The sequence below is a fragment of the Adiantum capillus-veneris genome, chromosome 27 (assembly GCF_014529385.1).
Source record: "Adiantum capillus-veneris isolate H3 chromosome 27, ASM1452938v2, whole genome shotgun sequence".
Classification (NCBI taxonomy): Eukaryota; Viridiplantae; Streptophyta; class Polypodiopsida; order Polypodiales; family Pteridaceae; genus Adiantum; species Adiantum capillus-veneris.
Window position 1 is genome coordinate 103,631,316 of NC_140957.1, and position 16,944 is coordinate 103,648,259.

Consider the following 16,944-nt stretch of genomic DNA (forward strand, 5'->3'; position numbering starts at 1 on the left):
TTCTTCTCAGCAAGACGCTGCCTCCTGCTTGATAGAAGCCATTCGCAAGTACCAACACTAGTTTTGCATGCAGCATTTTGTTTGTTTTCTGCAATAGATGCTCATTCTTAAAACCCGCATGGCTTTTAGGACTACAACTTTAAATGTACAAATTTCTATCCTCAAATCTTCATTATCTAAGCATCTAGAGCCCAGTGCTAGGTCTCGTCTAAAGAATGGGTTACTAAGCTGGGGAAACACCCATCTACAGACTCTTCCAACAAAGCTCTTGATTGCTAGACATCCCCATATGAGGTGGGATATGGTCATAGTTTGTTGGTCGCATCCAATGCAGGTTTTATCGCCAAGACCCCACACTTTGGTATTGTCCAAGGTTGGTAGAGAACCAAAAAGACTTTTTCCAGTAGAGAAAGACTTTCTGCTCATCTTTGCATTCAGAGCTCTATAAATTCTCCAACACCTAGCTCCATTTAATCTTGCTCCGTTGTCATGCAGCCTTACTGCCATGAAGATAAAAAGAGCAGAGAAATGCAGGCTAAGATTCTTTGAAGCCTACACATTTACTGAGAAGTGATCGGGTTTTGCTAATAGGCCAAGCTTAATGATTAATGTATGCCAGGTGAGGCTTAAAAGTGCCAACAGATGCCTTAATGATGCCAAAAATGAGTATGCTTGAAGTGAGCACAGATGGAAGGTTATGATCTAGAACTGCAGTGCTTGAAGTGCTCATCAGCTTGTCTTTATGTCTCGTCGATTGGAGCTACGATGAGGAAGTTATGGCAGTTTGAAGTTCAAGTCGATTGCAGATCCGTACCGGATTGGGCAACTGCAACTGAGGTAACAAAAATGAAATGAATGCACGGGCCTAAAGTGCTCACTTTGTGGAGCGCGTCGATCTTTTCAGATCAGTGATCAGAGTTATGGTTGCCAAGTTATGGGCCATTAAAGATTCATCAGGGGCCGATTCCGTGCCAGTCTAGTCAGCTTAGGTCGGAGTGCCATCTGGGAGTTTTTGAGCTTCAATCAAGGAATACCGCAAACCGATATGCTTTGGAAGTTAAATAGGCTAAATGTGGTGCCCGTACGGAAGCACATAAGTGCGTTGAATAGCATCGTGTCCAAAATGACATCTCTTGGAATGCAATGATTGTGGGGAGTGCCCAACATGGATGCGGTAAGAAGCTTTGAGCTATTTTCAATGAGTGCAAAGGGAGTGCTCTCAGGCCAAAGCAATCACTGATGCTTGCATCGTGAAGGCGTAATTCCACTAAGAAGCTGATAAGGGCATTAAAATTCTCGATAATATTGCTAGTCAAGGACTGCTGAAGGAAGTTGTTGTGCTTGGGATTACCTTGGCCGGCATGTATGCAAAATGTGGTTCCTAAGGGGTAGGACCGAATGTCCGCCCTAGTTTTTTTTTTTCTTTAAGCCGAGGCTTGGTTGCCCAATGCCCAAGTCATATGCTTAAGGGATGCCCTCCCACTATAATCCATTGGCCATCCCAGTTATAGAGGTGTGTGTGAAAACAAAGGAAAGCAAGGGGTCGATAGCGTGAGCAGGCGGCACAGACGGCGCAAAGAAGGAAGAGGAGCTCGCCCTGGGTGAGGCATTTCTCGGATGAGCTCGCGCAAGGAACATGATCCACTCAGGAGCTCTCGACGCCGCCGGTCGGCCCCACTCTCGCCGTCTTTGAAGCGGCTCGATCCGTTGACTGCCATGTCATTAATCCGCGTCCCGCGCCATGTAAGTCATGGGGCCATGACTAATGGGCTGAGGCAAAAAATTGGGGGAATGGAACGAAGTTAAAAAGGAGGGGCTTCTCGCGCTCTCTCTCTCTCTCTCTCTCTCTCTCTCTCTCTCTCTCTTTGGGGGGCTTGAGAACCAAAGCAAGCAGAGAAACTAGGAGGAGGACGAGGGGGAGCTTTTCTCACTCAAAGCAAGAAGGAATTTCTCTCTCCCTCTCAAGCTTGGTGGAAGCAACAAAGGCTCTCGAGGTGAGATTGGTGAAGCCAAGGCTCGGAGCTTGGTCAAGGCAATTGCATACAAGGAAGGTGCTTTAAAGGGGATTCCAAGCGAGGCTTGAACAAGCCAAGGCAAGAAAGGCAGATCGAGGTTGAGGCTTGAGCAAGCAAGGCGAGGTCTCTCTCTCTCTCTCTCTCTCTCTCTCTCTCTCTCGATCTCCAATTAAAGCAAGGAGTTTCCTATCCCTCTCTCGGCCATAATCAAGTGAAAGAGGGTAAGCAAGTCAATCAGGAGAAGAAGAAAGATCAAAGTCTCTCTCATCCTCGACCTCGACTTAGCTCAATAACGAGAAGGGTGCTTGGCAAGAGCAGATAAGCTGATCTCGGCAAGGGAAAAGATAAGGCGAGAGAAGTTTGGCAAGAGCAGACAAGCAGATTTTGGCAAGGGAAAGTAAAGGCGAAGGAAATTTGACAAGAGAAGATGTCGAAACTCGGAAAGCATTTAGGGAGTCTAGGGTTAAGTAGAAAGATAAGGGAGTGGTAAGGCAAGACGGAGAGAGGGTAACCTCGCTCTACCATAATTGGGAATTACAAGGGAATCAAGCAGGGAATTTCGCAAGATATGTACGTCCTGATCAGCTTCAAATGGATCTAATGGCAGGCATAAGTGAGAAATTTACAGTTGTGATCTAATTTGAGATCATTAAACTCTCCTAACACCATCAGTATCATTAACGACAAACATTTGTAATCGAATTTCACTTCGGCTAATCATTAGCAGCTTAAAACATTCCTGTTGTCAATTTTTAAGCATTTAACGTGTTTTCAGAGTCTTTTGCTTTGTGTTTAGCATCTAGTCTCTCGCACCTCCCATAGCCAGAGGCCCGGCGCCTGCCCGGGTCACGTTTCGAACACATATCCCCTAACACCGCTTAGTACCAAGTTTTGTTGTTGCGATGCCCAACCCACTGCTTAGAGAAATTCAGCTTCTTATAAACACTCTTTGTCAAGGGAGAAAGAAATGGCTTTACCCCAGGCCCCTTCCACACCTTCCATTCAACTTTGGTAGAGCAAGGTGGGAGGAAAATATGGGAAACAAGATCCATGAGTCTACCAACAAGTACCTCTTCCTATAGGGATAGGCTATTGACCTCTGTCAATAGTTCTAGAGACTTCCATTCTCCTTCATGATGGTTCCATAGGGAGGCCAAGGTGCCAAAATCTTTGTTGTTAAGTAGTAGAGATCTTCTCTAAGGGGGGCACATGGAAGGAGGCCATAGTTAACGATAAGATTTTGGACCTCTTTGGACATTGTTTGTTTAATATATCCCAGGACATGATGGCACATTCTTGATTTTGCTCCGTAAACAAGAAAACTACTTTGGCACACAATGCTTCTGCATGCATCATGGGGTTTAAGATCCCAATGCCACCTTGTTTCTTTGGTCTTTCTATCCATTCCCACTTTTCCCATTGGCAAGGGGTTGTGGATTTAGTGTCGCTCTTCGATAAGAATCTTTTGATAGGCTTCAAAAATTCTTTCCAATTGGAATTTTCTCAGTTTTAGCAGTGGAGATACGAACAAGATGTAAGGGATCATGAAAGCATTGATGATTGTAACTCTGCTATGGAAGGGGAGGAGCACAAAATCCCATCTTCTCATTTTGGTATTAACCTTGTTGATGACCCAATCGAATTGCTGCTTATCCATATGCACAACCCTAGTGGAGTTCTTAGGAGCCTGAACACAAGGTCCTCACCAATAACTTCCCTTGACCATTTCCTAGTCAAAGAGTCAGTTTCAAATGGCAAAATTAATCTTGGCTTCTCAATATTTCACATTGAGCCAAAAGTAGTGGAAAATAGTCAAAAGATCTCAAGGGATCTTCTTAGTACTTCCGGCTTGGCTTTGAGGAAGAGCAAAGAATTGTCTACAAAATACTTTGCCAACAATTGTTTACCTCTAGGAAGTGTTAGACCTTGGATTTCCCCTTTTGACGCACTATACTCAAGCAAGGTTAACAAAGGGTGAGAGCGGCAAAGAGCAGTAGGGCAAGGGGGCAGCCTTGCTTGATTGATCGCTTGACTTCAAACATACCCACTATCCTATTGTTGAATAGCAGCTCCGAGTAACTTCCCTTCCCTAGTGTATGCAATATTGCACACAACTTGGGTCCAAAACCCAAAGCCTTCATGACCATCACAGTATGACCACGATATTTTGTCATAGGCCTTATCCAGGTCAAGTTGAAGGAGGATACATTCTTGCTTGAAGAAAGGCGCATACTCAATGCCAACCGCGGCTACCAGGATGTTATCATAAATAGAACGTTCTTTGATGAAACCATGTTGATGGGGAGTGATGGATTTGTTCAAGATTGGAAACAACTTTAATGCAATCACATTGGCAATGAGCTTGTACATTAGTGGAGTGTCAAGATCCGCGCAGAATTCTTTAAAAAATTTGACTGTAAGTCCGCTCCATCTAGGGGATTTTTCCTTCCCCTTTGCTTGCAAGGTAGACCAACATCCATCGAGTGAAATTGACATCTCCAATGCTTTTGCTTTAGTGGGTAGCACACCACACTTAAAAGTACCGAGTAGTTGGGCTTTGGCGTCCTCAACCTCCTGTCAACATAATTGCGGTTGACCAATAATTTGACTTAGATGGTCAAAGCATGAGTTTGTCCATAGCATTTGGTCTCTATAATGTTCCCCTTCTCATCAATGATTCCTGTAATTGAATACCTTCTTCTTTTAACCTTAAGAGCTCTAAAGAAACAAGCCTAGTTGGGCAGGTCTGAGGGCAAGCTCTCTAGTCAGTAGCCGGGTCTTTTTGATCTCCTTAGCTTGCAACTCAACAAGTGACACTTTGGCCTCAAGCCATCTCTTGTGCTCCCCTTCAGAGGCTCTCCATTTTTGCATACTAGCCTTTTGTGGCATCCTAAAAGCACTTTCTTGTGTGCAAGCAATATTAATAAAAACGCGTTTTCTGTAATAAAGGGGGAGTTCTTAAGGTAGAAAAATTATAAGTGCTTTCTCTAAAACATTTTTGCTTTCACAATTAGGACCACACTTTATCCGAATTAAACCTTAGATGATGTACTTTATCATAAAGTTGCTGATTTTGTTTTTTTTGGGGTTTATAGCTGTGGATGATGGAGCTCTCACATCTTGTGCCTAAAGGAAGCCTTGAAGTAATCCAATTGTTAGAGAGATCAGGGAAAGGTTTACTTTTGGGGGGCAGGTAAGGTCTTTTTCCAAAAATATTTGTTGCATGCTTTGATTTTTTATCTCCTTTATATCTAATCTCTTCTACAATTTTTTTCACAGGTTAAAGATATTTACACCCATATACTTCTTCCTTGCTCAAAAGCCTCATCCTTAGAATGCAATTTTCATCCATATTTGAAAGACAATTCTATCAACTTCTTCATATGCAATAAAAAGAAGTAATTTCGACAAATATTATGAATTTTCCATCCCTCTTTGTTTTTATCTATTTTTCACAGCTGCAATAACGATGATCTTCAAGAAAGTTGTCCAAATGGCACCTTATCTTGCTCCAAAAGGAAGCAACTACTTATCGTGTAAAAGAAGCACACCTTTTGACCACATGAAATATTCTTTTGGACAACTACTATTTTCACCATTCAATTGATAGAAGGAACATGTATTGGATAAATTTCAAAGCCTCTTTAAATATAATGCGATATTCACTGATACCTCATGTCTTCTTTGTGCATGCAACTTGCCAAATTCAAAATACAGTTTTGCCGTATTTTCACTTTGTTGTGTTTTTTGAAAGCAGGAAAAATTTCTATGGCTTTTATAAAGAAACTATTAAGAACTTACTGCACATTTTAGCATGATTCTTTCAAGTAGCTAACAAAATTGTAGATAATGCGAAGCTACATTCCTAAGACAAAGTCCTATTTGAAATATTTTATTGACCATTATTTTTATAGCTAGCAATCACCCAAATTTCTTCAAAGCTAAGTTTTCTCATTAATTTTGAGAAGAAGGTATGGTATTCGCAAATGAAACATGGGAAAAGTCAAACTACATAGTACCATATGGGTAAGACTTAGGGAAAATGATTTTTGTCACAATTTGAAGTGTAATGGCAGTCAACATATAGATGATGTTGTATAATCATGTGCTAGTCTATGACCTACACATTGTTGCGGCTAAGAAGAAGCAATGTGTAACTCTGTGGCACTGTGGTCCCTCACTCTCCCCCAAGATGGCAACATGTGCAAACATTCTCTATGCATTAATAAGGTAGTGCCAATTATATTCTTGAACACTTCATTATTAAATAAGATTATCCTTCAAAGAAAGGATAAGGCAACTCTAGCTAACTATTAATAGAAACATCTTGTGTAGAACAATGGAGGGGATGACATCCAAAACCTCTCAATATACAATCCAATGAACATGCACCCACATCAATGTGTGTAACTCATTCTTACAACCTTTTTTTAAACATAAAGCAATCGTTGGTTGTGTTAAGTTTTCGTTGGAACAAGCTTTTGTTTGATATTCTTTGGTAAGCAAGTGACTTAGAGGTGATACATTTATTTATTGGTAGCATGGCCCAATTGTTTTAGGATCTACAGATAGGATGTATAACCCTAGTATACACGGTGTATAATTTATGAGGACTTGTCCAATTGCGTATCACATTATATTCCAATCATAATGTCTAAGAGTGTTGTTATTTGATTAGCCAAGAAAAATTCTTTGCAATTGTCAAAAGGTTGATGCATGAGTTCATCTCTCTCTCTCTCTCTCTCTCTCTCTCTCTCTCTCTCTAAGTGAAAGGGGATGTTCACATACTACACTGTTCTTAATTGAAGGAAGGGATGTATAAAGTTTCGTTAATTTTCTTTAGAAATATTTTTAAGTAATTGACCAGGAAGATGCCTTCTAACCCAAGTTTTTATTCACCTAGGTGTTGGGCTAGGTAATGGACATATTTGATGCACCATGCGTGTGCATTGTAGGGGCTATGTTAATGCCATGGATAGGCTCTCTAGCCTTTGTTACCACATATGAGGTAGTGATGTGTGTGAACACACCTAGGACCACCGAGACATTGTATATACACCCATCATTCTATGGCTAACTTATCATTCTATCGTACACTTGTAATATACTCTCTATTGTGTGCCTTGAGCTTCTTCATCTTCTCCAAGTTGAGTGTGTTTCCTTGCAACCCCAATTTCAACAATCGTTATCAGAGAAAGTTGTGTCATCCCAGGCATAGTCACCAGCATCGCTAGCACATGTTGTTCACTTTCTCTGATTTGGGTGAGCTTTGGTGAGCATCAGCAAGTTGACAAATCCTCAGGTAAACTAGAACATCTTGGTGTGCTCAAAATTTTCATTCGTTCTCATTTTGGCCTCCATTTCCACTACAAGCAGTCCTACATAGGCAATTTTGTCTTTTGTGCAAAATTTTTGCTAGTGCAATTTTCTATAGAACATGTCTCTTGTAGTCTTCTTTGGACTGTGCTATATAGCATGTGTTGATCCTACTTCATTCTACCTCTTTCCAAGTAGTAGCACATCAAGTGTGGTCACTCACCATGGTTGACAACAACACAAATGGTTTCAAGATGTTTACTGCTGAGGATAAATTGGATGTGGATAATTAATGTGGGCTTACATGATGCAACATGTTCTTGTGTCAAAGGGATTTTGGAATGTTGTACAGTGCATTGATGTACGTCGTTCTTCTATGGATACATGCTCTATTGAAGTTGTTGCAAGTTTTGGTGGCAGATATGTTGCTGCTAGAGTTCTTTTGCTTATGACTGAGTAGTCTCATTGGGATGTTAGAGATGCACAAGCTCATGCATTCATTTCATTATCTATGAGTCTCACTATTACTCCTCACATTTGCTGAGATAAATCAGCAAAACACACACGCTTGGGATATTCTGGCTGGTTCTATGTGGGTCCCAACTAGACTAAAATTGCATCGCTGCGTAAAGAGCTGGAGTTGAAGATTATGCACGAGGAAGATGACATGGAGACTTTCCTTGCTAATATCAAGGATATTCATGAGAAGCTCATTTCTACAAGTGAAATCATTTCTAACAGTTTACTTGCGCAAAATATTCTTGATGCATTGCCAGATTCTTACCAAAATCTTACTAGTACTTGGAGACTTATGACCCAAGGAAACCCTCAAGCTATCATGCACATCGCTATTGCAAGAGTCACTGTCAAGAAAGAACATGGCTACACAACGTACAGTTGATTAGGCTTTTGTTTTGCTTCTCAATGAAAAGGTGGTAACAGTAATGTAGCCACTTCTCACGGTTCTTCGGTGAGTAGAAAATCACATGTTTCTAATGCTTCTAATGCTTCTAATGGCAACATCTCGCCTAGGAATTCTGGTGGAAAAGGAAAGGATAAGATGCATTGCCATTATTGCAAGGCTACAGATCACTTAATTGTCCTAAACTAAAGGAAAAATAGGCCAAGAAGAAAGAGGCCGATTCCACTACAAGTGTAGCTATTGTAGAAACTTCTATGAAAGGAGATTGTGATGTTGATACAGATACATAGAGTGGACATTTAGTGCAAAGTGCACCTATGATCCTTCTATCCATGATGCATGTATGTCAGTGTTTGTAGATTCACATGTGTGGTACTTTGATAGTGGTGTTACAAAGCACATTACTTCACATCATGACTTGTTTACCTCTCTTGAGTCTGTCCCTCAAGGGAATTCGGTCACTTGTGCCAACAATCACGCCTCTTATCCGGTCAAGGGAGTTGGAAAGGTTGTGTTGACTACTGTGAATGATAGTTCTTTCACACTTATTGATGCACTTTATGTACCTGGGATAAAAAGAAGCTTTTGTCTGTATTTGCACTTGCTAGACTTGGTCTTGTTGTCAAATTTGGGATGACGGATGTACAATTCACCATCTCACTTTTGGTGATGAAATTGTTTCATCTAGCGTTTTGTGTCAAGGGATGTATAAGATCTTTGTATGACAACTGTGGGCAAAATTTTGCAAAAATATTTGTTGATTGAAAGGCTATTTCAGATGTAAAACTTTGGCATGCACATTTTGGGCGTCTCAATTTTGATAGTTTGCTATGTTTGCAGAAGTATGACATGGTTGCTTCTTTGCTGCCTCTTGAAGCACCTTCTAAGCATGTTTGTGAAGGCTATATTTTGGGTAAGATGTAGTGTTTGAAGTTTTCAAGGATGATTCAATGCATATTGCAATTTGTCCATAGTGATTTTTGTGGGCCTATGCAAACTCCGTCCTTACGAGATTACCAATACTTTGTGACTTTCATTGATGATTACTCCAGGCATGTATGGGTGTATCCGCTTAAAGCTAAGTACAAAGTGTTCATTTGCGTCAATAAATTTTTGACTATGACTAAAAATGTCTCTGGGAAACCTCCGCTCTGATTAAGGGGGGAGTATATGTCTCTTGAGTTAATGCATTTCTGGCTAATTGTGGGAAGTGCCATATACACCTCAGAAAAATGGTGTGGATGAAAGAAAAAATAGGTCTCTTATAAAGATGGCACGATGTATGGACATGTAGATGGAGATGGTCCACAATGCTCTCTAGTGGTGGGATGCTCTGGATGCAGTATGTATGGAGACTCACAAGATATATCAAACCAATAGACAATATGAAAACAGGAAACACCCAAGATATGAAACAGTAGCCAAGACCCCCTATACATAGTTCAATAGTTCATGGAAGCTCCCCAAAATGGGACACATAGTAGTATCATGCTCAAGGCAAGCGTACGGAAAAAACTATATCTACTACTCACATCATGCTATATATATCCACAAGGTGAGGCCATCTCATGACCACCACATATGTGTTGGCTACTGGAAAATATCTAGCCAAGGCAACTTATGGGAAACTAAACATATCTGATACTAGTGGCCTAGGGAACTCCCTAGTATTGACAGTGGGAACCCACCAATGGGCGGCCTAAGAGTTCCTAGGCATCCGGACAAGGTATGGTCCAATTAGAAGAGAATTTCCTCTGGAGCACATCCACAAAGGTGTCCATGCAAGTTGAACCATGTGTAGCCATGTAGCCCTGCTATAGTTCAATGCCACTATTCCACTCACTATCTCAATGAGTGGTCCGGTGAGTGGGGTGGCACGCCAATAACTGCTAAAAATAAAAATTGCAACCACCAAAAAAGAAGATCATTGTGGTGTTGCAAAGACAATTGGGAAAACTAGAAACTACTAGAAAATCATACCAAACCTGGAACCTATTGAAGCAACTACAACTAGGTGAGAATGATATATATAATGGACCTTGAAAAGGGTGGTGAGGCACTAAGGGTGCTATTGTGGATCATCGGAGGGCTATGAGGAATAGATACCTGGGGGTGGGATAGTCTATGGGTGCATGGGGTATGGCAGGAAGGGGTATGGTGAAGGGAAATGGAGAGGGTATTGTGAAAACTGTATCGAGGAACCGGGTAGTGTGTGTGTGTGTGTGTGTGTGTGTGTTGGGGGGGGGGGGGGGGGGGGGGGGGGGGGTAGTAGGATGGTGTCAATGATGGTGTGGGTGAGGCGTGTGGAGAGTAAGCCTGAGGAATGGCTAGGCTCATGTAGGGAAATGGAAAAGGTGAGTAGTTGGCATGGGAAAAATCGTATAAAAGGGAGAGATACAGAGTCTGCACTATGGCTAGGGGGTAGTGATGTAGACAAAGAACAAGGACATGCATGGATGGGTGGTGCAATAGCAGGGAGGGGTAACAAAGAATTGGAAGGGGGAGCTAATAGATAAAGGTTAGGTAGTGGAGCTGATGGTGGAGGAGAAGAAATGGTGGGTAATGGTGAGGTGATGAAACTCGTTCTCTCCTCCATAAGAACAACTTGTAGAGTGGTAATTGCTATTTGTGTCTCTAATGGAGAGGATCCTATGGTGTTGAGCTAAAGAGACTCATATGGAGGCAAGACCTGTGGTTCAAGAAACTCCTAAGAAATGTGTGGGATTGCTTGAGTATACAAAGGTGAAGTGGTAGTGAGAGAAAGTGATTAAGAGCACAAAACAATGGATTATTAAATTGGCAAAGATAGTGAGTGGGTGTCTTGTGTAGTGGGGAGAGATGGGAGAGTGGACATTGTGCATGTGACAAGGATATAGATGGTACACAATTGGAGATGGGCGTGTAGTAGTGAGCAAAAACGTGGTGCTCAAAGGGGGCAAAGTGCAATGACAAGCTGAAGGTTGGGATGATGGTTGAGAAGAGGATGGTGAGGGTGGATGGTTGAGTGATTCCATAACTGTAGATGGCAATGTCATAGTCAAGTGCGGGATGACAGAAGTGACCAAATATGGTGGTGAGATCTTTGGCTCCAAGATGGTCACCAAAGCTAGATTGTGAAGGCAAGTTGCACTCAACAATAGTATCTCTACAAAGAAAACTTCCATAGTGCTCGATCATTTGATGAAGGTCCTCTTATGGTGAAGTAATCCAAGCGTCCTATGCCAGGATAGTCGTAGCATGATAGTTCATGACGCAATAGAGGTCACAGTTCTCTACCCCAAGTTGCTCTCGTATAAATCTGAGAGTAGTACCTCTATTTGAACTGTGATTGTAGAGACAGCAGTGTGCCTGCTTGAGCACAAAGATCCACAGTAATCGTGTGCGAGGCCAATAGAACATGACCGTGGTCAAGCTGGACTACCGCGCTAGGGGTGATAGATGATGAAGGAGATGAGGTGGTGAAGGTAACAATGCATGAACGAGCAATAGGTGGTGGTGGGTGCGATGTTCCTATTAACAAATAGATGTGGTGAAGATGGGTGGAATAATGATTGTGGGGTGCATGAAAAATAGCATGAACTGGTGTGGTGGTGGTTGTGCTAGTGCTAGAAAGTGATACAGATAATTGGGGAGGTGAGGCATCTTGAGAGAGATCAATGTGAGTGGGTGATGGATGGGAAACTGAAGTGAATGGTGTATGTGGATATGTAGATGAATGAGGACGTTCTTGGAAAAGGGTGGATAGTGTGGTAGAAAGGGAGGCTATGTGTTGTGACTTTGAAAACGGTAAAACTCCTAGGAGAACTAGAGAATCTCAAAGAGATTTTGCTTAGAGTTGTGCTCTTAGTATACAAGGCATAGGAGAAGTGGATTTCCTTTTGACTTTGTTAAGGAGGACAAAAGAGAAAGTTGCATCCACGTTGATGCAAGGGGGCATGCTGAAATGGATACAGTGGTAATTCCTAAAATGGATAGAGCAGTAATATTTTTATTCCTATGTGTAGAACTAATCTCATCTATGTACCAAAGTAGCAATGTAGTAGAATGACTTTTGAAGCATTGGTGGTTGCTAGTCCTACTACCTATAGGGTTTTTCTCTTTCTTCCAAGTGATCTAAAATGAGTTTGTGGAATACGAATGGGGTTCATGCGAACAAGCAGTAATATGTGGCGCAAATGGTGTGACCTCATTGAAGCTTGGATGTGCTACCAGATTCTACTTGATTTCTATATAATAAATAGTTTAATATACTTTTAAAGATTTTGACATTTTTTGCAAAGGTGGAATGGGAGGGAGAGGGAAAATCGTTGGTAGTTGATACTACATCCTTGACCAAGGAATATTTGTTGTGACCATGAGAATGTGTATCTAGGCCCTAGGGCAAGCGAGGGTAGGGGTAGTGTTAGGATAACACTAACCTCAGTACATATGAACCATGCCCAATCTAAGCTCCTCACATCATTGCGGGAAGCATGTCTACAACTAGCACTTTATTTTCATGCCACATGGAGCATACACTTGTATAAAACTCTTCATGCACACAACACCTAGCCACTTATGTGGATGCACTAGCATCTGCCACCTCTACTACTTGCATGTATTACTACATGTATAAATGAAATTCCATTGTACCAAAACACCATCTCTATAAATATTTTTATTATGAATGTGAGCAATATTTATCCACCATGATTAATAAGTCTTACAAGTGGTATCAGAGCATTTTCTAGGACTTATTTAGCTATTATCAGATACATTTTACTTAATAAAGCATCCAATTTTCTTTGTAAATATCTTTCCCCTTTTAGATGTCTCCGTGGTCTTATGATAAGTGGCATAGAGAAATCACAAGTCTAAGACAAGTGTCAAGTGTATTGAATTTTATTCATTCAATGAATGATGCATGGAGCCTTGAATTTGAAGGCTTCAGGAGAAAAGTGGTCTCATGATAAAGTCAACAAGTCTAAGACAAGTGTCAAGTGTATTGAATTTTTTTCATGCAATGCATGGTGCATGGAGCCTTGAATTTGAAGGCTTCAAGAGAAAACTTGTGCTATTACATTTCTCTTCTCTCTCTTTCCACACTCTCCATTTGATTTTGAATACTACATATGCTTTAAGCTCCACGACACCCTTTGTCTCTCTTTGCCATGCTCATTCATCTCCTTTTGCACCACCCACTGTTAGTGCACGCATCATCATCAGTATTGGCTTTACAAACCTCGCACTCAACAACACCACCAATACCGTGAGCATGTCATCTTATCCCCTTACATGTTGGTGGTAATTCCTCTCAACCCGACCTGCTCCCTATTACCTCAGCCCAGCTCCTGCCTGACATCAGCTAGCTCACCAATCGACTCCAATCCACATGTCTCATGAGCCCTGTCCGTGCTAACATCAGTGCCCCAATTTCCTTCGTTGTTGACTTACTAACATCCACGAGCAAATCAAAGCATTATCTTTCCTCTTTTTTGTGTATGTTGTAAATGCCTTTTTTTAAAAGAGGCCGTTTACACATGCCCTTAGTTCATAGACTAGTTTTTTTGGAAATCAGCTCTAGCTCAACAAATCAATCTAACTACCCATACTGAGAATTACCAGAAAGTAGTTCTAAGCTTTCTGGCAGGAGAAGGTAAATTCATCACAATTTGCATCATAAAAAGAAGTTGTGGAGAATAAAATCAACGAGGCATATCATGTCTATGCTCAAAACTTGGTTAACAAAGTTCTTGATTTTCTAAATATATTGTAATTTGGAGGCTAGACACTGCTTGAGAGAATTTCTCTAAGTAAGACTGCTCCACACATTGAGCATCAAGAACTTGGACAAGTTCAATGGCTAGAACTTTCACAAATAGAAAGTTATTAAAATTAAAGGGTACCTAATGAAAAAGAATCTATGGGTTGTTGTAAAGCCACTTGGGAAAGCGGACAGCATTATGACACGAGGTGCACATACCCAATTTGTGTCAAAAGACGAACAAGCTCTGGGCATTATTATCACTACATTGTATGATAATTATGTTCATTGCATAGATAAATGCAAAACTTCATTAAAAGCATGGGAAACCTTGGCACAAATGTTTGATACGAATGCTAAACACTACAAAACTAGCCTAAAAATGAAGCTTTTTGTGGACTCATGATGGATGCTAATGAAGATTTAGCTAGCCTTATCAATAGGCATCAATCCATTTGCACTCAATTAGTGCCTTTAGATGCTAAAGTGGATGATGAGGAGAAAATTGGACTCTTGCTCAAAGTACTTCCACTTGAGTATGATCACATAGTCGCAATAATTAAAGAAAAGGATCCTGTACCTAGGTTTGAAGATGTGGTCAATTCACTTCAAGATGAGGAAAATAAGAACTCTAACAGCAACTCTACGTCAAATGAGTTTATGTTATGTAGAAGGCTACATGCAAGCATTGTGGCAAGTCAAGTCACAAATCAAGTGACTGCTTCAAGATCAAAGCATGCACCCTATGTGGAAAGCTTGGACATACACCTTCAAATTGGGCACATCTAGGATGAAGCTAGGCTTAAGGGGGTGATTGTTAGAAGAACCCTAACCTCACTACATGTGAACCATGCCTAGTCTAACACTACAATGGTAACAGGACACTTTTATGTCCTTGGACACTTTTGTGTCCTGTTAAGTGACCATTTTGCTTGAATTATTTGAAGAGTATGAAAATGAATTTCTAGGTGCTATATATCCACAAAGTTGCCTTATGAGCTGAAAAAAACTTAGCATTTTTTTTGGAGTATCAATCTCACCATTAACCTTACTCTTGCACAACATTTTTGAACCTAAATTGTGTGAAAAAACGGGTCCTATTTTTGGATTTTTTTCAATTTTTGGCAACTATACCACTCTAAACTTCATGTTTGTGAGGTTTAGATGGCTAGAGGTTAGACCTTCATAGTTCTCAACATGTTTTGATGCTTATAGGGAGAGCTAAGTGTTAAAATTGAAAGTTATGACCAATTTACAAGAATTGCATAATCCTATTTTTTGGCCAAAATTAGCACTTGTATGATTGTTTTGGTGGCTTTCTTGATATCCAAATTCAATTTTGATTGTGTAAGTGTATTGTATAACATAAAGCTAATCTTCCTTGAGTTTTGGGGGACCTAATATGCTATTAATGAGGTTAAATCAACCATATGTTTTGGTCACCAACCTATTGAAGTTAATGGGGCATTTTATCTCATGTCCTACAAAAATCCCCACTCTTATTTATATGCAATCAACCGTAAGAAATTGCTGTTTTGGGCAAAATGCACTGGTCCATCAACTTTGGAGGCTTGTAGTGACCAAGTGATGACAAAAATTACAAGTTTCTTATTTTTTCCATATGTAGTAGTTATTGAACTATAAGCTCATGAAAGGATTTTTCAAAATGAGTGGATCTACTATGGTTTTGGAATTTTTCTCCAAAACCCTGAAAGGACACTTTTATGTCCTGTTAGGTTACCATTCTAGTGCTAAGATCCTCACATCATTGTGGGAAGCATGCCTACACCTAGCACTTTATTTTCATGCCACTTGGAGCATGCACTTGTATAAAATTCCTAATTCACCCAACACCTAGCCACCTATGTGGATGCACTAGCATCTACCACCTCTACTACTTGCATGTATCACTCCATCTACAAATGGAGAACCTAACCTCTCTACATGTGAACCATGCCCAGTCTAAGATCCCCACATCATTATGGGAAGCATGCTTACACCTAGCACCTTATTTTCATGCCACATGGAGCATACTCTTCTATAAAATTCCTAATGCACACAACACCTAGCCACCTACGTGGATGCACTAGCATCTGCCACCTCTACTACTTGCATGTATCACTTCATCTACAAATGGATTTCCATTGTACAAATACACCATCTCGATAAATATTATTATTAGAATGCGAGAAATATTTATTCGCCATGATTAATAATTCATACAAGTAGGCGGACAGGGAAGAGGCAAGAGGGTAAGGGAAGGGTAGGAGGTGAGAGGGGTATGGGGCCGAGAGGGTAGGGCTAGGGTAGGCAAGGTGAGTGTCATGAGACGGTAGGGCAAGGTGAGGGTGGGGCAAGGGGTGGAAGATGAGGTGAGAGGTAGGGAGGTCGAGGATGAGTGATAAATGTGGGTAGGGTAAGTAGGGGGAGGGTGGAGTGAGGGGGTTGAGTAGGTTAGGCAAGCAAACAAGAGGGGTGGAAAAGGAAGGCGGTCAAGGATGCGACAAGAGGGGGTGGAGAGGGAAGGGGTGTCAAGGGTGGGGCAAAGGGGTAGGGAAAGCTAGGCTGCTCTTGTATGCTCGACCGCACACATGCTTGAAATTATCCTATAGGGGTATGGAATGAACGCCCAAAGATTGGTCAAGTCTTCTGAGGTCCTTGTATGACCAGGCAAAAACATCTTTCCAATTAGTAATGAGAAAAACCATCAAATCTAGTAATTGGGGATGATCCCATAGCCATACTGCTGCCAGCAAAATTGGTTTGGGTTATTCTTCATTACCTCGATTGACTTCTTTAACTAGATCTTCATAGTTGTCTGGGTTCCACTCCTTTGTTACATCATGGAAAGCTTTAGTTAGTGCTTCCACATCATGAGTAGGAGCTTGATCAATGGGAATGTCTTGTGTCTACTCTTGTAACCATACTTGAGGAGGTCTGTCCACATG

General features: G+C 41.1%; 1 pseudogene; it reads left to right on the forward strand.

Moving 5' to 3' along the window:
- The window catches only part of LOC147422482 (cycloartenol-C-24-methyltransferase-like), a 55,443-nt pseudogene extending 50,094 nt beyond the window's left edge, over positions 1-5,349 (forward strand).
- Positions 5,350-16,944: the final 11,595 nt, after the last annotated feature.